Here is a 17,630-nt window from a genome sequence, read left to right as displayed (position 1 = left end):
TAATGACCTGCTTAAATTATTTTAAAAGGACAAGGAATCCTTAAATAGCACCTTAATTGTACACATTTTATTCCTATAAGTCTGTACCTGAAGGATGTAGAAGCCCTGCATCTGCTTGTTTTTTTAATGAGAAAACAAGTGTAAAATGATGTCTACTTCAAAGTTAATAATGCCAGAAGCTGCAGAGATATGGAGAACACTGTGTTGTTTTGCAGAAATGGCACAGAATAATGTAACATTTTTTCTCATTCGGTATTGTAGATTATCCCATAGGAATGTTGGAGTGACCATCGCTGGTCAAGAGACATGGAGATGTGACACTGAGGGATATGGATAGTGCATAGTGGGGATGGGTCGATGGTTGGACTTGATAATTTTAGAGGTCTTTTCCAATCTTAATGATTCTATGATTCTATGAGGTCTGAGGGGAACAAATAAGCTGTCTACAGTAGCTAATGAGCTGTTGCATGCTCTTTGCCTTCACAGCTGAGCTTCTATATTCAAAGGTCAATGTGGAGCTCCCATTCTAACAATATCTGTCAAGATCTCGGGTGCATTTGCAAGGTTCTTGGCACTTTGCTGTTTGGCTGTCAATAGCACTAGACGCTACTTCTAATTAAACTCAGAGAGTAAAAGTTGTACTGGGGCATCTTACACACTTTTCTGCAGAGGGAAAATCTTGGCAAGACCTCAAGAGTAATGAATGAGATACATGCTTTCTAAATCACGTGCAACCAGTAAGACAAAAATGCTCTCATTTAAGAAAGATAGTACTTTCTAAAATACTGTACACTCAAGTGAGTCATACATTTTCTTCAATAATTTCAATCCGCCTGGTTAATCTCTTGCATTAATTTTCTGAGTTCTTGGTGCTCCTTAGTGAAAGGCTTATTCAGTCCATCCTATCTATAAACTAATTCCTGATTTAGAGGCTATTTTTAGTGTAGCTGAATCTAAATTACTGTATTTACATCATATTAATGAAAGAACAATACACATAACACCTATGCAAGTTTCATTAAACAATTTTTTAATATCTAGTTATCAAACAATTTTACAGGCTCTCATTTTTAGTTAATTCTTATATTGCAACTTGATACGCAGGCTAGATAAACCAACTGACTACAGCTACATACATAGAGCTAAGACCAGAAAATAATCATCTGCCATTTGTACATGGGTATAATTAAAAAAAAAAAAAAAAGAAATGGGAAAGTGGGAAACACATATAGGAAAAAATCCTCCTGCAGGATTAAATGGAAGTGCTGGTATTTCTCTGGAGATTCTATGCAGAGAAAATTCTTGATTTTTTTTTTAAAGACTAACAGTATAACTGCATTTTCAGTTACAAGAACCACTGAGTAAACTTATTTTAAACTATACTGGTCTCTTACATAATCTTTATAAAACCGTTTCTTTATTCATACAGTAATTCTTTTTTATTGGTTTTATACAGTAAATGTATTGTACTTCAAAATATTTGCATTTCAAGCTCTTTTGTTTAAATTTTTTATTAATAATAGTACTCTTCCTTCACAAGTATGCTTAGTGGGACTTTGTGCAGTTTTAATTCAGCTCAGAATGAGTAACAATTCTATCTTTGCTCTTATCTCTAGCAGTGGCTGGTGGCACAACACTCATAACATCCACGCATACCCACTCTTTGGTCAACTCAGATGGTTCTTATGATCATTTTCTACTAAAATACACAACAAATACAAGATGATTACTTCTTGACAGTCTTTAGGTACTAAAATTGAGAAGTAAATTTCAAAAAGGTTTCTGGAGAAGATTTATGAAATAGTTTTCATGACAAAAAATAAAATTAACACACTACTGTAAACATTATATGTATATTATAGTTACAATATTATAGCGTCTTCAGATATTAATGATCTATTCACTTCTAAAATTCTTGCAATTAAATATTTTTATAAGTAAGATTAGTGTTAACAGAGACATGACTCAAATAAGATCCATCAAAATAGCAAAAGCCATACATTCCAGTGCCTGATAATGTGGATTTTCAATTGCTTAACTGGCGAGAAGCATTTGGAAAACATTCATCATTTTTGTGTATACTACAAAAAGATAGTCAACAGAAATGCAAAATGAAAATGGTTAATCTATCTGCCCATCTCAGGCTAGAAATTTTTAATAAAGCACGGTCTGCTTGAGATCGTAAACTGTTATCTCATTTCCAAGGTTTTTATGATATTTTTCTCAATTTCCAATCATTTCTGTATAAATTAATATGTTTGTTCCCCATCAACCTCATTTGTCACATCAAACACAGCTTCAGCACAGGCTGATGAGACCTTAAACTCATTTTCAACACTTCCTTTGTTTGTACAAGTGTGTTTTTCCTCTTTCCATCAAGCAAACAATGGAAATTTTCTTTAAAAAGAAACATGTTTATGCCTCATATTTTAGATTAACCTTTGCATGAGTGGATTATGTAAGAAGTGGTGAAATACTCTTCCGTGCTGAACTTTTTTTTTTTTTTTTTTTTTTCTAGCTTTTGTGAAGCTGCGAGCTCTAGTTTCATCTCTTCATTTGTATTTTGTGCCTTTATCTTTCAGAAGATTAAGCATTGATCTTCAGAGAAAAAGGCTGACTGTTGGAACTGTCGAACAACCACACCGTGAATGGTTAATTTTTCAAATGTGAGCAGAGACACCAGATGGCACAAGGGAAGGGAAAAGAAAAGGACTTGTTCCATTGTTCAGCAATAAGGATTTTTCCATCTGCTGGTTCAATACTAACTTAGTTTACATTCGCTTACAGTCAATACAGTTAAAACTCCACTTTGAAGTGAAATCTAAAAATAGAAGAAAAAGTCTGAGTAGATACAAAATGAAAAATTTCCACCTTACACAGACAGACCGTTCCCTCAGCATTATACATACGAACACTTACAACCCTTTTTTAGAAGTGAGATTCATGTGATAAATTGCAGAATCAGGTGATAAATTACAGAGACGTGATACATTAATTTGCCACGTACCTTTGACTGCCTTACCTGCACTCTACCCAATAGGGTATCTCCTGGGGCTTTCTTTATTATCCATAACTCTGAATAGATTCACATATATAATTTTAAAGAAGCTAGATAGTAAATATAAAGTAAAATAAAACAAAACAAAACAAAACAAAATAAAATAAAATAAAATAAAATATTCTTCTTTCTTATATCCTGATTTAAAAAGAAAAGAAAAATAAGAAGAAAAAATTCAACCAGGACTTACTGACATTAACATACAGCATGCCAAATTTTCTTAGACAAAAAAAGTCCTTATTTAACAGTCATATCCCATTTACAGAGATAAAAACATGAGTGCTCTTTCACTGGAAAAGGGGCATGTATTCAGATTTTTAATAGCAACAGCGCAGTAGCTTTTAACCCTAGAACTTTCTGATAGACTTCCTAATTGCTCCTTTTTACATAATGAAAAGCTATTATGGGCTACACTGAGAAGCTTTTAAGTTTCACTATTTCAATCCTGTATTCAGTAATTGAGAAATCTAACTTTGTAGCTGGAAAGAAGAACATATATGAGTAGGTACTTAAATGCATACATATATTTTTAACGAAATTTCCGGTTTTAAAAACCTTTCAGACTGCTTGTTACAGTAATCTTCTTTGTAAAATGTGATATAGAATTATGTGGATCAGTATAGAAGAGTTATTGTTACAAATACCAGAAGGGGAAATCAGCAAGTCATCAATGCAGAACATTTCTAACATGTCCCCCACATAGACACCCTGTGGGCTAAGGGTTTCGTCCCTAACTCAAAAAGATTCAATGAAAAACAGCTGATGTTGAAATTGTTTTACCCTGGCAGACATGGTACAGGAATATAAGCGCTCCTGACTGCCTTGAGATCTCCACGGTCAGCTGCCAATTTCTCTTTATGACCAGAGAGACTTTAAAATACAAAATCACATCTGGAACATTGTCACATAAATATGTAACCCCATATTATACTGTGACTATTTCAAACTAAAATGTAGAGTCATAGAATCAAAGAATTGTCTGAGTTGGAAGGGACACTTAAAGGTCATCCAGTCACTATAAGGACCATCTATTCCAAAGTCTTACTTCTCAGTTCTCTGTAAAATCCCAAATGAACAGGAATGCTGAGGATTTCTTTAATAGCACTGGAGAGAGACTTTCCTAACAACACTTGTCTTAAACTCTGGCCTCCACTTGGTATCTTATCACAGGCATATACTACAAGGAGACTAAGGTATAGCTGTGGTCTTCCAAGTTGGGATATTCTTCTTAGACTTTGATACAAAGAGGGAAAAGAAAGACTTTTTAGATTTATTAACATCAAAATTTTTGATGGAATGATGGGAGTACCATGTGTTTCTCTACAAAGTTTCTTAGTTGACAATGACGAAACCAGAAATCTAGAAGTGAAGTATTTGGAGTGGCAACCAGCTTTCTAAACTTATTTTGTAGAAACTGTTAGCATGTAACTCAACTCTGAGCATCTATTCTGATCTATGCTACTTTTTCTAGCTATACAGAGCTAGCAAGTCAAGCTAGTTTTCAATTATTATTAATCCTTTGCAATAGCAGTAAGTCCAAGGTCTTCAAAAACAGAGATTTATTTTCTGATGCCTTTTTTGCAGAAGATAATTTTTATGACCCCATAAGAATATTCTCCAAAACTAAAGCTGTTCATATCCCTGAATTCCCTTATGATGCCAAATCATCCTATTACGTGCTTTAGCTTTAGTACATATCACAGGAGTTATTTCCTAAGAAAAGCAAGCATTTGAAAAAACAAGAATGCTTATGAGCACAAGAATACATTTTTCTATCTTAATTTCTGATAATAGAACATTCTGTCAATAATTAAAAACATTTGTATGTCCATAATATCTAAAAATTAATGCTAAATGACTGTATTTATTCCCTAATCATAGCCATTCCTATCTTAAAAATAAGTGAGATGGGTTTAGTATTAGTTCTGTTTGCACTGAATTTGTAAGCATAGAAAACAAGGAGCAATTCTATACTTATGCTTTATCATATATTTGTCTCTGTTTAAGGAGAACTTACAGACAATTCATAGTGAGTTAAAACTAATGAGAGACGGATTAACAAAATCAACTTTTTGGCAAAGCTAAATTGGCACAAAGCAAATAAAGTACTTACCGAAGTAAGTGAGAAAATTGCACTAAATGATTAAGTGTTGAATCACTATCCTATTTATCTCACACTGCCATTTTATAAATAGCTTCCAGCATTCAAGTTTGCTATCATTCTTAATGTAGGAACACTGTGGCATATATTTTTTAAAACAATTTCCCTCTCTACTCAGGAGACAAGAAATGTCATTGTTGATGATAGTGTTGATCTATCTACATCTACAGTTCCCTTTCATACAAAGGCCAACTGTTGCAATTTAACTTAAAGTCTTCAGAATGTCCCTAGGAATACGGCATGAACTATCAGTGTATTGCTTATCATGTAAAATGTGGACTACAAAGGATTTGCATGACTACTGAGTTTTAACCCATAGCCAAACACCACAAAGCTGTTCACTGATTTCACCACAGTGAGGTGGTGGATGCCTCATCCCTGGGGATATTCAAAGTCAGGGTGTACGGGGCTCTGAGCACCCTGATGGAGATGTAGGTGTCCTGTTCATCACAGGGGAGTTGAACTAGGTGGCCATTAACGGTCATTTCCAACTCAAACGGTTTTATCATCATTGTATGACAACTGAAAAATGCAAGGACTTGTGCGGGGGTTGAGATAATGATGGTTTGATAAGAAAGAAAAAAAAAAAAGGAAAGAGAAGGAAAAAACAAACAAACAATGATAACAGCAAAAAGAATAAACAAACAAGAGATGTGCAATGCAACTGCTCACAATTAGTCAGTCCATCAGTAGCTCCCTTGGCAAACTCTCCCATGTGGCATGGGACATTCCTTTAGTTAGTTTAGGTCAGCTGTGCTGGTTCTGTCCTCTCCCAGCTCCTTGTGTGTCCAGCTCCTCAATGACTGAGCAGAGCAAGAAGCTGAGACGTCCTTGACTTAAACATTTTTTCTGTCCACTATGACTCTTTTAAGAGTATAGATCTGCTGCAGAAAAAAAAGATGTATACTGAATGAACCACACAAACTATTTAAAAATTAATTAAAAAAAAAACAGGGGGGGGAGAGGGGGGCTTTTTTATGGAAAATTCCTCCCTTTTAGGCAGGCATATTCAAAATTTTCATGGTCAATAATGGGAATGCAGAGCTGTTAAAGTATCTGGTTGAAGTAAAGTCTACAAAAGTTTGAGCAATGTTATTAGTATGCAAAACAAGAACACCGAATTGAGTACTTTTCCTATCATAGATGCTGACATTAGCTAGGAAATAAATCATCTCCCCAGAGATTTCCCCAAAGGAAAGAAATTTAGAAGAAGCTGTTTGCATGGAAAGAGGAGTCTGTCTGCCAAGAAAGATAAATTATTATGCACAGTGCATTGGACAAAACATTTCGGTCCAAATTCACTCCAAGGGTAACTCTAAGGAATCTTACAAAGAATGTAGCAGGCCTTCTTCCTGTTAATATTTCAGTGTATATGCTGTATATATTTTAATACATAATAATTTGTTCTATGTGGAAATATTTGTATTTAAGAGCTGAGTGCGTCATTTCCATACATTCACTGTTGATAAAATTGCAGTCATTAACTGAATTTACACTTTCTTTTTTTTTTTTTCAAGAAGGACTTCTTAACACCACTTGAAAATAAACCTGAAACAGCATTTAAGGTTTGGAACAGGAGAATGGAAAAGCAAAGAGAGTGCTAAATTCGTAAAGTGATTTGTCATTACAGATGGCACTATCTAGGCATTTTTCAATTTGATTTTGCTTCTGTTGATATTGCATGATTTTATATCTGCATTGTGCTTAGTTGTGAAAGACAAATAGAACAAAGTATTTCATGTGCAATATGAATGATTATAAAGTACAAAAAAAAAAACCCAACCCTACTTCAGCATACTGAAATGCTACTATTACTATTGCTGCCTCTTTTTAAGATCAGCAAACTAAAGGGTCTGCTCCAAAATTAATGCCTCCTATTTTATGATGTTGGCCCATGATGTCAGAGGTGGATGTTGGTGATATGATAGTAGATGTTGAACCTTCCCACCAATATTCCATTATATTTTGTTGTCGTGTAACAGATGGCAGCAGAGGGACAGTCTCACAAAATGCTGACATGGAAGTGAGTATGGAGCAAAGGTGTGGAATTGAATTCCTTCATGTGGAAAAAATGGCACCAGTTGACATTCATTGACACTTGCTGAACCTAAAAAGTACTTAAGTATGTGCATAACTTAAAGCTTATGAACACCTCCATTGAGTTCAAGGAAATAATCAATGTTTGATGTTATCTGTCTGATTAAATGCACTGGGAAATTGAAACCTAGCCTAGACAAGAATACAAGCAATGATGTTCAAAACAACTTTTAACTAAAAACAAGCAAACAAGTTTTCTTTTGTTTCTTTCCGTATCAATTAAATTCTCCTTTTAAAAATAGTAATTTATGTTTTGAGTAAGTAACATTACAGAACTTCATCATGCTTCTTGGTTCTCCTTTACTTGTTTTTAGTATGCGTGGGAAATTAACTGTTTTAGTTACTTATTGAAAGCTCTTTTCACCATTAGTTGTTCATCCCCTTCCCTGCAAGTTGTTGACTTGCATGACAGGAGTTATGCTTCTGTAAGATCTTGCTCTACTCCACGTATCACAATGCAGCATGAAAACTGAAAGCATTCTGTGTGTCTGAGATGTAATAGTTTTAATTAAGAAACACTTTTACAGCCAGCAGAATGCAAGCATGCATCTCAGGTTCTATCCCTGTGCCATTCACACAAATCTTCACACTGGTCTTTGCAGGTTCAAATCTGGCTCACTGTAGTGCTTGGACAGCATACGTTAAATAATTCCTGAGATGTTAAATAAGTTCTACATGAATTTTCATGGCTATAAATTATATGTAGGTCACTCCAACAGGCTTTGCATTTTACCTGGCCCAGTTTATCCGTTTCGAAGGCTCCCCAGTGAAACCTCATGAGGAATTTCCTATTTACACACAGGAACTCTGGCAAAATGACTGTAAAGAGGTGGCCAATGGTCATGAAAACAACCACTCTCCCAATCTCCACTTTCATAGAAACACAAAGTTTTCATGTTCTGTCTCTCTCTTTTCCAAAAGTAGATCTGAGACCAAAGCTGAGTGACAAAAATTCTATGCTACCACACTTCTTGATGGTGAACAGATCAATAAATCTCATATCACCCTTTTCTCTAGCTGTATTGATGGTTGTTCATTTTTCGCTGAATGGTATTGTGAGTAATGTCCTAAGCAAGGCAGTAAGAAATTTCTTCAGAGCATCAATATTGAACTGTAATTGGAGAGAAAAAATGCATACTTTTTGCATGGATGTGTGGTCTGAAAATATTCAGCCTGTCAGCACAAGCAGACATTGTATTCTACTTACAGCTCAACCTATTACATACCAAAAGTGTAAAGAATTTCTGACAGGAAATCTATGGCTTAAAGTCCAGCATAGAAAACATTGATGTAAACAGATAGTACCCAAAGGACTTGGCTTTTCTTGCACTTTCTGCTAGAAGCACAAGTTTAGTATGCCAAAGTTCAGGTAGAAAAATTCTTGTCCTATGTTAAGGTAAACCCTCTATTGTACCTCAAATAAAAAACATGAAAACAGACTTAAAATAATTGTAAAGGCACTGTCTGCTTCCTTCCTTGATACTGCAAACGAATATCACAACTACCCACATCAAAGAGACTGGTTCTCCTCTTGGTTTTGTGTGAAGTCATGCTACCACCTTACGGGGGCTCTGCAGACAGTGCCATAGAGAGTCGTGGGCATGACAGTGCATTTATTCTCACAAAACTGCAAGAGCAATCTGCTCCTATGTCTAAATAAAGCTTCTTATATCCAAACCTGTTTCTGTCTTTGCCCAAAACCAGGAACTTTTAGTTCTGCTCCCACTTTACCTGTCTGGAAGACGATCACAAGAATACGGTATATTAGGTTAGCATACTCAAGTTATCCCTATAAAGTGCCTTTGAAATAAAAGTCTCTAAAACAGCAAGGTGCTCTTCTGAAAAAAATAAAATGATTTTGTCTATTCACGCATAAATCAGTAATCTAAATTATAGAAAGTACTATAGTACACAGTTCATGTTTAATCTCTGAAGTCTGTGGGGAAAAAAAAGGAAACAAAGGAAAAAAAAAAGAGTTGAGAACAATGTGTTCTGGGAAAAGAAAAAAAAAAAAAAGTCAAAAGAATGACGGAGACCAGAAAATCCAGTTATCACCCAGTTTCTATTCTCATTTTCTGCAGAACTATTTTGTGCTTCCCTAGGAAGTATTTAATCATCAGTTGCGAATGATGTCACTCCGCTTATGTGTCATTTGCCATATCAGTACCAGAGCATATGCACTGGAGATGTACAACATCTCCCATACGATCAGATGAAAAGAAAATTCTTCTCTTGTATTATATGTTTGAATGATGTAAAGTGGGTCATGTTCTTCAAAGGCATCTTCTGTACAATTCAGAGCAAAAGGAAGAGTTCAAATTGAATCTTTGATAGAAACTGCTCTTTAAGGAGACCTCCTGTCTGAAAAGATTGGTATTCACGAGGCTTTCAAATGTATTTTTATGTCAGCTCACCTTAGTATTGACACTGTTTTGACTGCTGCAGGGAAAAAACAAAGAACTATTTGCAGTATTTCAAGCAAACTTCATTGACACTTTTGACTGTGCTTGAATTTTTAAGCAGGAAGCAAAATACTGGAGATTTAAAAACATCCTTTTTCCTTGTTGCCTCCACTGTATACACACTGCTGACCAACAGCTTTTCGCATGGTGTCTCGCTCCAATTTATAGGAGGGAGATGAGGTTCTTTTGATATCTGTATACCCGGCGTGAGATTAAGAAACAACGGTTCATATGTTAGTCCAACCAGTTTATTATAAATCCTAATCAGGGAGACGGGGAAGGGAAGGAGGGCGATAGAAAAGGTAGGAAAGAAGCAAGAATCGCGTAAAGCGGGGCTAGTCACCACCAGGATCCAGCAGCGGTCCCGCTGCACGCCGCTTCGAAGGTCCGAGGCAGAAGCAGCGGGGGGGAGAAGCGGCGTGGCCGGCCTTGGGCAGCAAGCAGGCAGCAGGAGGCAGTCGCAGAGCCAAGACGGGGGAAGCGGCAGGACTCGGGTGGCGGGCCCAGGAGAGTCCGGCAGCATGCAGGCATCCCGTAGTGAGGAATCTGATGGCAGGCACCTTTGTTCTTCTTCAGCATCGTGGTAGAGCGCAGAGCGAGTCCGGGAGGGAGAGAGGCAGGTCGTGAGGCTTCTTCATGGCAGAAACCTCTTCTTCTTCATCCGGAATCTGTTGCCAGAAAACCTCACGTTTTCTTCATGAGGAATCTGTTGCCAGAAAACCTCTGTTCTTCATGATTGTAGGTCCCCATTTTATCCTTCTTCTCTCTCTGCCTACGTGACATCTCTGGATGCTTGAGCAAGAGTCATGTGAGTTCCCCCTGAGATGGCCGTTTTCCTCGAGATAAGCCCACACAAAAGACCGCTTCACGGCCATTAAGCTGCAGCTTATCTCTCATTGCCCCCGGGCCTTGTCCATCTGTGCCCCTCAGACAAAGGATTTCACAACCCTTGCCCAGGACTTGTCCATCAAAGTTCTCCAGACAAAGGATTTCTCTGCCTCTGCCCGGGACTTGTCTGGACTTCTTCATCTGTGTCCTCAGCAAGCTTTGAGACAATGATGTAAAAGAATAATCTCTTACACATGGTAACGTTGGAAACATCCAAATAATTTTTGTCAGGACAGTATCTCTGATAAAAGCAGATTTTATTCGCGATTGCAATGGCGGGCGTCCCGCAAGCAGGAGCGCACCTATAGACACAAGATGACAGTCTTTGAAAAGAGGAAAAACCCTGTTTTTCCCTTTATCCATCCCCCTGCCCTGTTTTCCCATTGGATCGGTACTCCAGGTTCACAATCCTATCAGTTTACGTTTGTTGATTCGTGTGTTATCTGGTGTCAGTCAGTAGCCATCCTGTTGTTTCCAAGATGTCTCAGTGCTCTTCTTGTCGTATTGATATGGTGATTGTCTCCGAAGTCTTCGTTAAACAAAGAGCACCGGGGGGGGGGGGATGATGCCAGGCCTTCAGATGTCTCTTCAGGCTTTCTCGGGCATACCATGACTTGTTCTCTGGTTTGATCTTGTGCAGAATCTTCTTGCAATGTTGTGACAAAATATACATATATACACCTATATACAGAGCGTGCATTCCTGGGAAGATTTGGCTAGAGGATAAGTGATGTATCAGAGATCTTCCCCAAGTTAAGTAGAAGGACTCCCAAAAAGAACTGTGACAATGGAGTTCATGAAATAAAGAATATTATCCAATTCTAATGCAGAAACAACATTTGATTCCCACAGTAACATAGCTTATTAAAAAAAGAGGAGGGATCTACAATGAAAATCAGCATGGCTGCAAAAGATAACTGCGGAATAGTGCAAAGGGGATCTCACATGTTTTACCCAGGTTTACAGCACAGCTTCTTATTCCTGCTACCCTGAGCTGAGTTCCTAACAGTGGCATATAGAAATAAGCAACACTGAGCAAAGCATGTCATTTAATGCTCCTATTTATTTTTTACTCTTGTAGTAGGTAACTATTTTTTGAGGGTCTGATACAACATAATGAAGAGTCTGCTTTGAACTGGTATTCATAAAATTGAATCTGATGGGGGAGAAAATCTGGAGAAAAGTAAAACGAGAATGCATTATCTTCAGAAATGAGATAACAATTTGCAAATATTGTACACAAAACCTGAAGCTAAATTGGTGTCTGTAACAATCTTGAATCTGTTTCCAAAGCCAAGTTTTAGACATAATTTTTTTTTTTGTCTAATTTGATGTATTCCACGGAATCAACTCTTCAAAATCTAGTGAGTGCTCTGAATGTCTCCCTGGAAAATCAAGACACCTTAATATACCAATACAATTAATGACACGAAAAAACGTGAAGATTTCACATGTATCTCTATCTGTACAAATGCATGCAAACAAACAAACAAACAAACAAAAAACCTGAAACACATACATATCTGCACATATACGTATATACAAAACCATACATTATTCAAGAAAATATACACAGTTAATTAAATTTATAGGTGCTTCACACCACTGTTGTCTTGTTTTCCATGGAAAGTCTGCCAAGGTAGGTAGATGACAGATAAAGGTGATATTTGACAGGCAGCAAAAACTAGTGCCAGCTAATCTCTTGGTAAACAAAGCAAACCAACACATTATAAAGGGCTTTCAAAGTTTGTTTGTTTGGTTGGTTTTTGTTTTTGTTTTTGTTTTTTTTTGCAATGAGCACTAATTATATGGATGGATACACATTTTCTGCAAATTTTTGAGAAAGCAGATTAGCAGAGGCTTGGTTTGCTTTGTTTTGCTGTTGGTTGGCTGGTTGGTTGTTTTTGGTTTTTAATTGTGTACAGATTCCATGGAATCAATATTCTGGGTGTTCAGCATGCTAAATGATTGGGAAGTAAAAACTAGCACCAAGACAAAGGAGGAAGGAAATCGTTACTAGGATGCATTTAGCATCATTAGAAAACACTGTTCTTATACTTCAGCTAAAAATTTAGAGGAATATTTGTAGGAATACAATTCCCCTCCTCCAGCACAGGGATTGGACTAGATGATCTTTCAAGGTTCTTTCCAATCCCTGATATTCTGTGATTCTGTAATACCTGCCTTGCCAAAAAACATCCCGTATGTACATACACATCCACACACAAACTACAATATTGTACAGAACCTGTGCATTCGGACCAATATGCTGTCTCTTCTTGTAGCTCCTAACAACATATGGTAAAGAAGAATGTCTTATAGGCCTGCAGAAGGCAGATGTGGGATAATATATTTGCTTAGATATGCAGCTGTGGACTCAGAAGGGTGTACGATACAACGTTATCTTACATAAATAATTAAATTCAGAAGTATGGGGACACTGGATGTTTTCCATTTGAATTATCTCATTGTAATATTACCAGAAAGGACATTGCTCAATTTTGCAGTAATACAAAGTGTCATAGCATAAAGCCATAGGGAGGTGGCTACTTGTCTTACTTTTTGTTTGCTTACTTACTTGGACAAACTGTAGACTGTACAGAACAATGGTTTAAGGTGACTTGTATAGCAGAATCTAGTAACATCTAGAAGAAGAGTACATTATCTCTCTCATCTTTCTATTTACTTTGTTTGAAATTCATCACATTTTATAATCTTCTTCTCACTGTGTGCATTCAGCACTTATGTACAGAAGGGAATTTAGCGAGCCCATTCCCCTCATTCCATTTCAAACATCTGCTACAGAATACCAAAGGCTTCCTAATCAAGTGAAAACAAAACTGTAGAGCTACATGTGCTAATTATTGCAACTTTCTTCACGCTCTAACAGCGTAATCCAAAGGCATGATGGAATGCTGTGCTGCAAAGGAACAAGCGTAAGACACAAGCAATTCTGAATTTTTTCATTTTGTTCTTTTGTTAGCATATGCACAACAAACAAACAAACAAACCCGAAGCCAGCATTTGTTTCTATAAACACAATTTCTATGATCTCACTATGGCATTTTGTGATTCAGTAGTTGTGGTTTAACCCAGAAGGTGGCTGAGCACCACAGAGTTCCTCCCTCACTCCCTCTCTTCCCAGTGGGATGGGGAAGAAAATTTTAAAAAACCACATAAAATAGAACTCATGGTTTGAAATAAAACCATTTACTACAGTACAGAAAAGGAAAAGGAGAATAGTTATGACTATGTATACATATATATATGTGAATGTATATAGCAAGCCATGCAGAAGCAATTGCTCACCACCACTAACTGATGTCCAGCTCACCTTTGAGCAGCAGAAGAGAAAGAGATGAACTCCCACTCTCTTCAAAACTCCTTCCTCATGATGCTGTATGATATGGAATATCCCTTTGGCCAGTTTAAGTCAGCTGTCCTAATTCCCTCCCACCTCCTAGTGCCCTTCACTGCAAATGGCCTTGGCTCTGTACAGAATTTCTTAACAGGAACTGGAAATATCCATGTGTTACTAACATTGTTTTTCTCCTAGAACCATAGCATCATACCAGACACTCTGAGAAAACAATTCCATCCCACCTGAAAATAAGACAAGTATAAATGGAATATATGTACTAATGTATATCTAATAGGATTTAGGTGATGTTCCTGTTTGAATTTTACAAGCAGAAAATAAAAACCTCTGCTGATAGTGTAGGTGTATCACAGACTGAGACAGGTGGGTAAATTCTCTACTCATATCATGAAACCAGCACACATCATCTGCCAACTTAGAGTGGTCATGCTGAAAATTGGCATCATAGTCCCAGATCACTTGCCTCTCAACCACTCTGCAATCAAAGGGTCAATTCAGTATAAAAAGGGACTCCATCTTTTGTGGTCCGGGCAACTTTAACATGCTATAAGCACCACTTATGTTTTCAGAAATTAAAAATAACAAAACACACACACACACAACAAAAATCCACAACAGGAGATTCTAACAGATTTTTGCCCAAATAGGTTTGCATTGATAGAAAACTAACATTGAGTCATTCTGTAGGTGATACGTTATTGTAATAATGCTATGAAAATATAATTAAATATTCCTGAGAAAACTGTGAATATGTACGTAAGTCATCATGTTATAAATTCATACTGCTGTGATCTCAGTAAGATCTTATCATAGAATTACAGAATCTTAGAATGGCCTGGCTTAAAAGGGACCACAATGATCTTCTAGTTTCAACCCCCTACTATGTGCAGGGTCGCCAACCACCAGACCAGGCTGCCCAGAGCCACATCCAGCCTGGCCTTGAATGCCTCCAGGGATGGGGCATCCACAACCTCCTTGGGCAACCTGTTCCAGTGTGTCACCTTCCTCCTAATATCTAACCTAAACCTCCTGTCTCAGTTTAAAACCATTTCCCCTTGTCCTTTCACTATCTACCATGTAAACAGCCATTCCCACTCCTATTTATATGCTTCCTTCAAGTACTGGAAGGCCACAATGAGGCCTCCCTGGAGCCTTCTCTTCTCCAAGCTGAATTATCTTGTCACTACAATAAAGGATGGTATTCTATTTTCCAGATAATTTGCCATGTAGCTACCATGTAATAACTGCAGATGAAATTCAGTGAAAAGTGGTCAAACATCAACAAAAACAAAGCAAAAGAAAGAAAACACTGGCATTTTGTAACAAATGCTTAAATATATATCAAAATAATACTTTACAAATTGTTTCAGTACCTTCTAACCTTTTTCCACTGATTCAGATAACAATGAAGAGGAAGAGGAATGATGTAAGAATAAAAAGTATAAAAGAATTTGTATAAAACAACAAATCTAGACACCTGGGAGAACGAAAGTCCACTAGCCAGAATTTGACTAATATACTCCACAAACTTCATGGGAAATCACTCATTCTACCTGGCACTTGCTTTGCATTTATTGATACAATGAAGATTTTGAACCTTTATTTCAGTTGTTCTAAGTTCACTGAGAATTTGTTTAAGTCTCACAAAAACTGCAGAAGCAGAACAAACAGACAAAATCTTGACAGGACTTCTAGGAGAAATAATTGCAGAGAAATATTTCCTTTATTCCTAGGAATAAAACATATCTAAATTATTTTCCTTTGGCCTTTTCCCAGAAGAATTTCATGTTTTTCATTTCCTTTTTCACAGTCACATTTGAATCATAACTGAGATAAGAATGTATTTACCCTACTTTGTTATATTTGTGTTTCCGTCTTAGACAAGATGGAAGGAAAAGAAATTTTTCAGTTTTTCAGTTTCTAGGATGGTTAAATATTACTCTTTTTAAGTTGCAATAGAAATTTATATAATCTTTTAAAATATAAGGTATTGCTATGAAAAATATGATTTAATATTTTCAAAACATATATATTTCATTTGCTCAAATTTTTCATCTGGGAATTATAAAAGGAATAAGACCTCCCACAAGCAGTGTTTTGTTTTTAATTTTTAATTTCAAGGTAAATTAAGCAGGTAGTTTCTAAGCAGTAAGAAACTAAAAATCACATCTATATGCTGCTCTATTCCGACACAATAATAAATGTCTCTCCCCAGAATACTAAGATTGTCTCAAAATAACAGTTGTTTTTAGTAAACATATATTTCAGGATTGTACACACCTTTTAAAATTATTATTTCATAGAATTGTTCTTTTTCTCATTTTCTTACTGCATTGGACTTTTTATGAGGGCAGACAGCAACAGGACAAGCAGAAATGGCTTTAAACAGGAGGAGGCTTGATTTAGACTAGATATTAAGAAGAAATTCTTTACCATTACAGAGTGGTGAGACACTGGAATAGGCTGCTCAGAGAGGTTGTGGATGCCCTCTCCCAGAGAAGCACTCAAGGCCAGGCTGGATGGGACTATGAGCAACACAGTCTATAGGGAGGTGTCCCTGCCTATAGCATGGGGTTGGAACTAGGTGATATTAAGGGTCCCTTCCAACCCAAATCATTCTATGATTAAGTGATTCTATGATTACAAACTGTTCTTTATGATCTTAAAGACTAGAAGCAAACATTAAGAGAGTAAAAAGCAGACAATGCGATTTTAAGACATTTTTTTTTCAGGTATGTTGGAAAAATCGCAGCACTCTAGAATTTTAAATCATCCATCAAATCCATGAGTTTCAGTGGTACTGACTGTTGCTGTTGTTCTCTTTGTTTCCCACCCTACCATGCATTTATTAATACAGATAGCATCTTCCAGGCTGCTAACTCTGGAAAAAAAGGAGTTACTCATAGCTCACTTTTCTCCACATTATCCTACTAAGGTCCAAGATTCTACAGTGTTTAAAAAAACAACAAAAGGAAAAACATTAAAAAAAAAAGTCTTACAGCTATTCAATTCTGATTAATCATAGCCAAAATCTGACAGGGAAGTATTTTTTCCTGAGTCCCTTAATAACTTCAATTTGTTTTTCTATTTGATACTCATCTGATGCAAAGAAAAAATGTTCAGAAATCTAAGTGAATTTTTTTTTTTTTGGTGATGTTATAAATGCCTCAGTGTGTAAATGGCATGATGACATGAAACACCCAGTTTGTGCCTCTTTTTTTGGTATGAATACCTTGTGTAGCAGAGAGACAAGGTGGAAAAGAATTGTCTTCATCTCTTAAGCTACAGACAAATCTGCTGCTTCATAGTATAAACCAGACTTGAGTGGAAGGATGATGTGATTATTTTCCCATGTGTTAGGTAAAAGGCAGTTCCTCCTGATCTGCATTTTTTTATATGTTTGTATCTGAACTACTATTTCCATCATTTTTTACAAGCACTAGCTGAATTTTCTTTTTTTGTTGTTGTTGTTCCTTGTACTACAAAAAGTTTAGGCACTGTATCACTTTTTGTTGGGGCAGGGAAAAATACCCAAATCATGCAGTGATTTAGAAATTACTTCCATCTATATAATCTGTAATATAA

Source organism: Phasianus colchicus, chromosome Z, assembly GCF_987193195.1.
Source record: "Phasianus colchicus chromosome Z, bPhaCol1.hap1.1, whole genome shotgun sequence".
NCBI classification, from domain to species: Eukaryota; Metazoa; Chordata; class Aves; order Galliformes; family Phasianidae; genus Phasianus; species Phasianus colchicus.
This window is presented reverse-complemented; position numbering follows the sequence as displayed.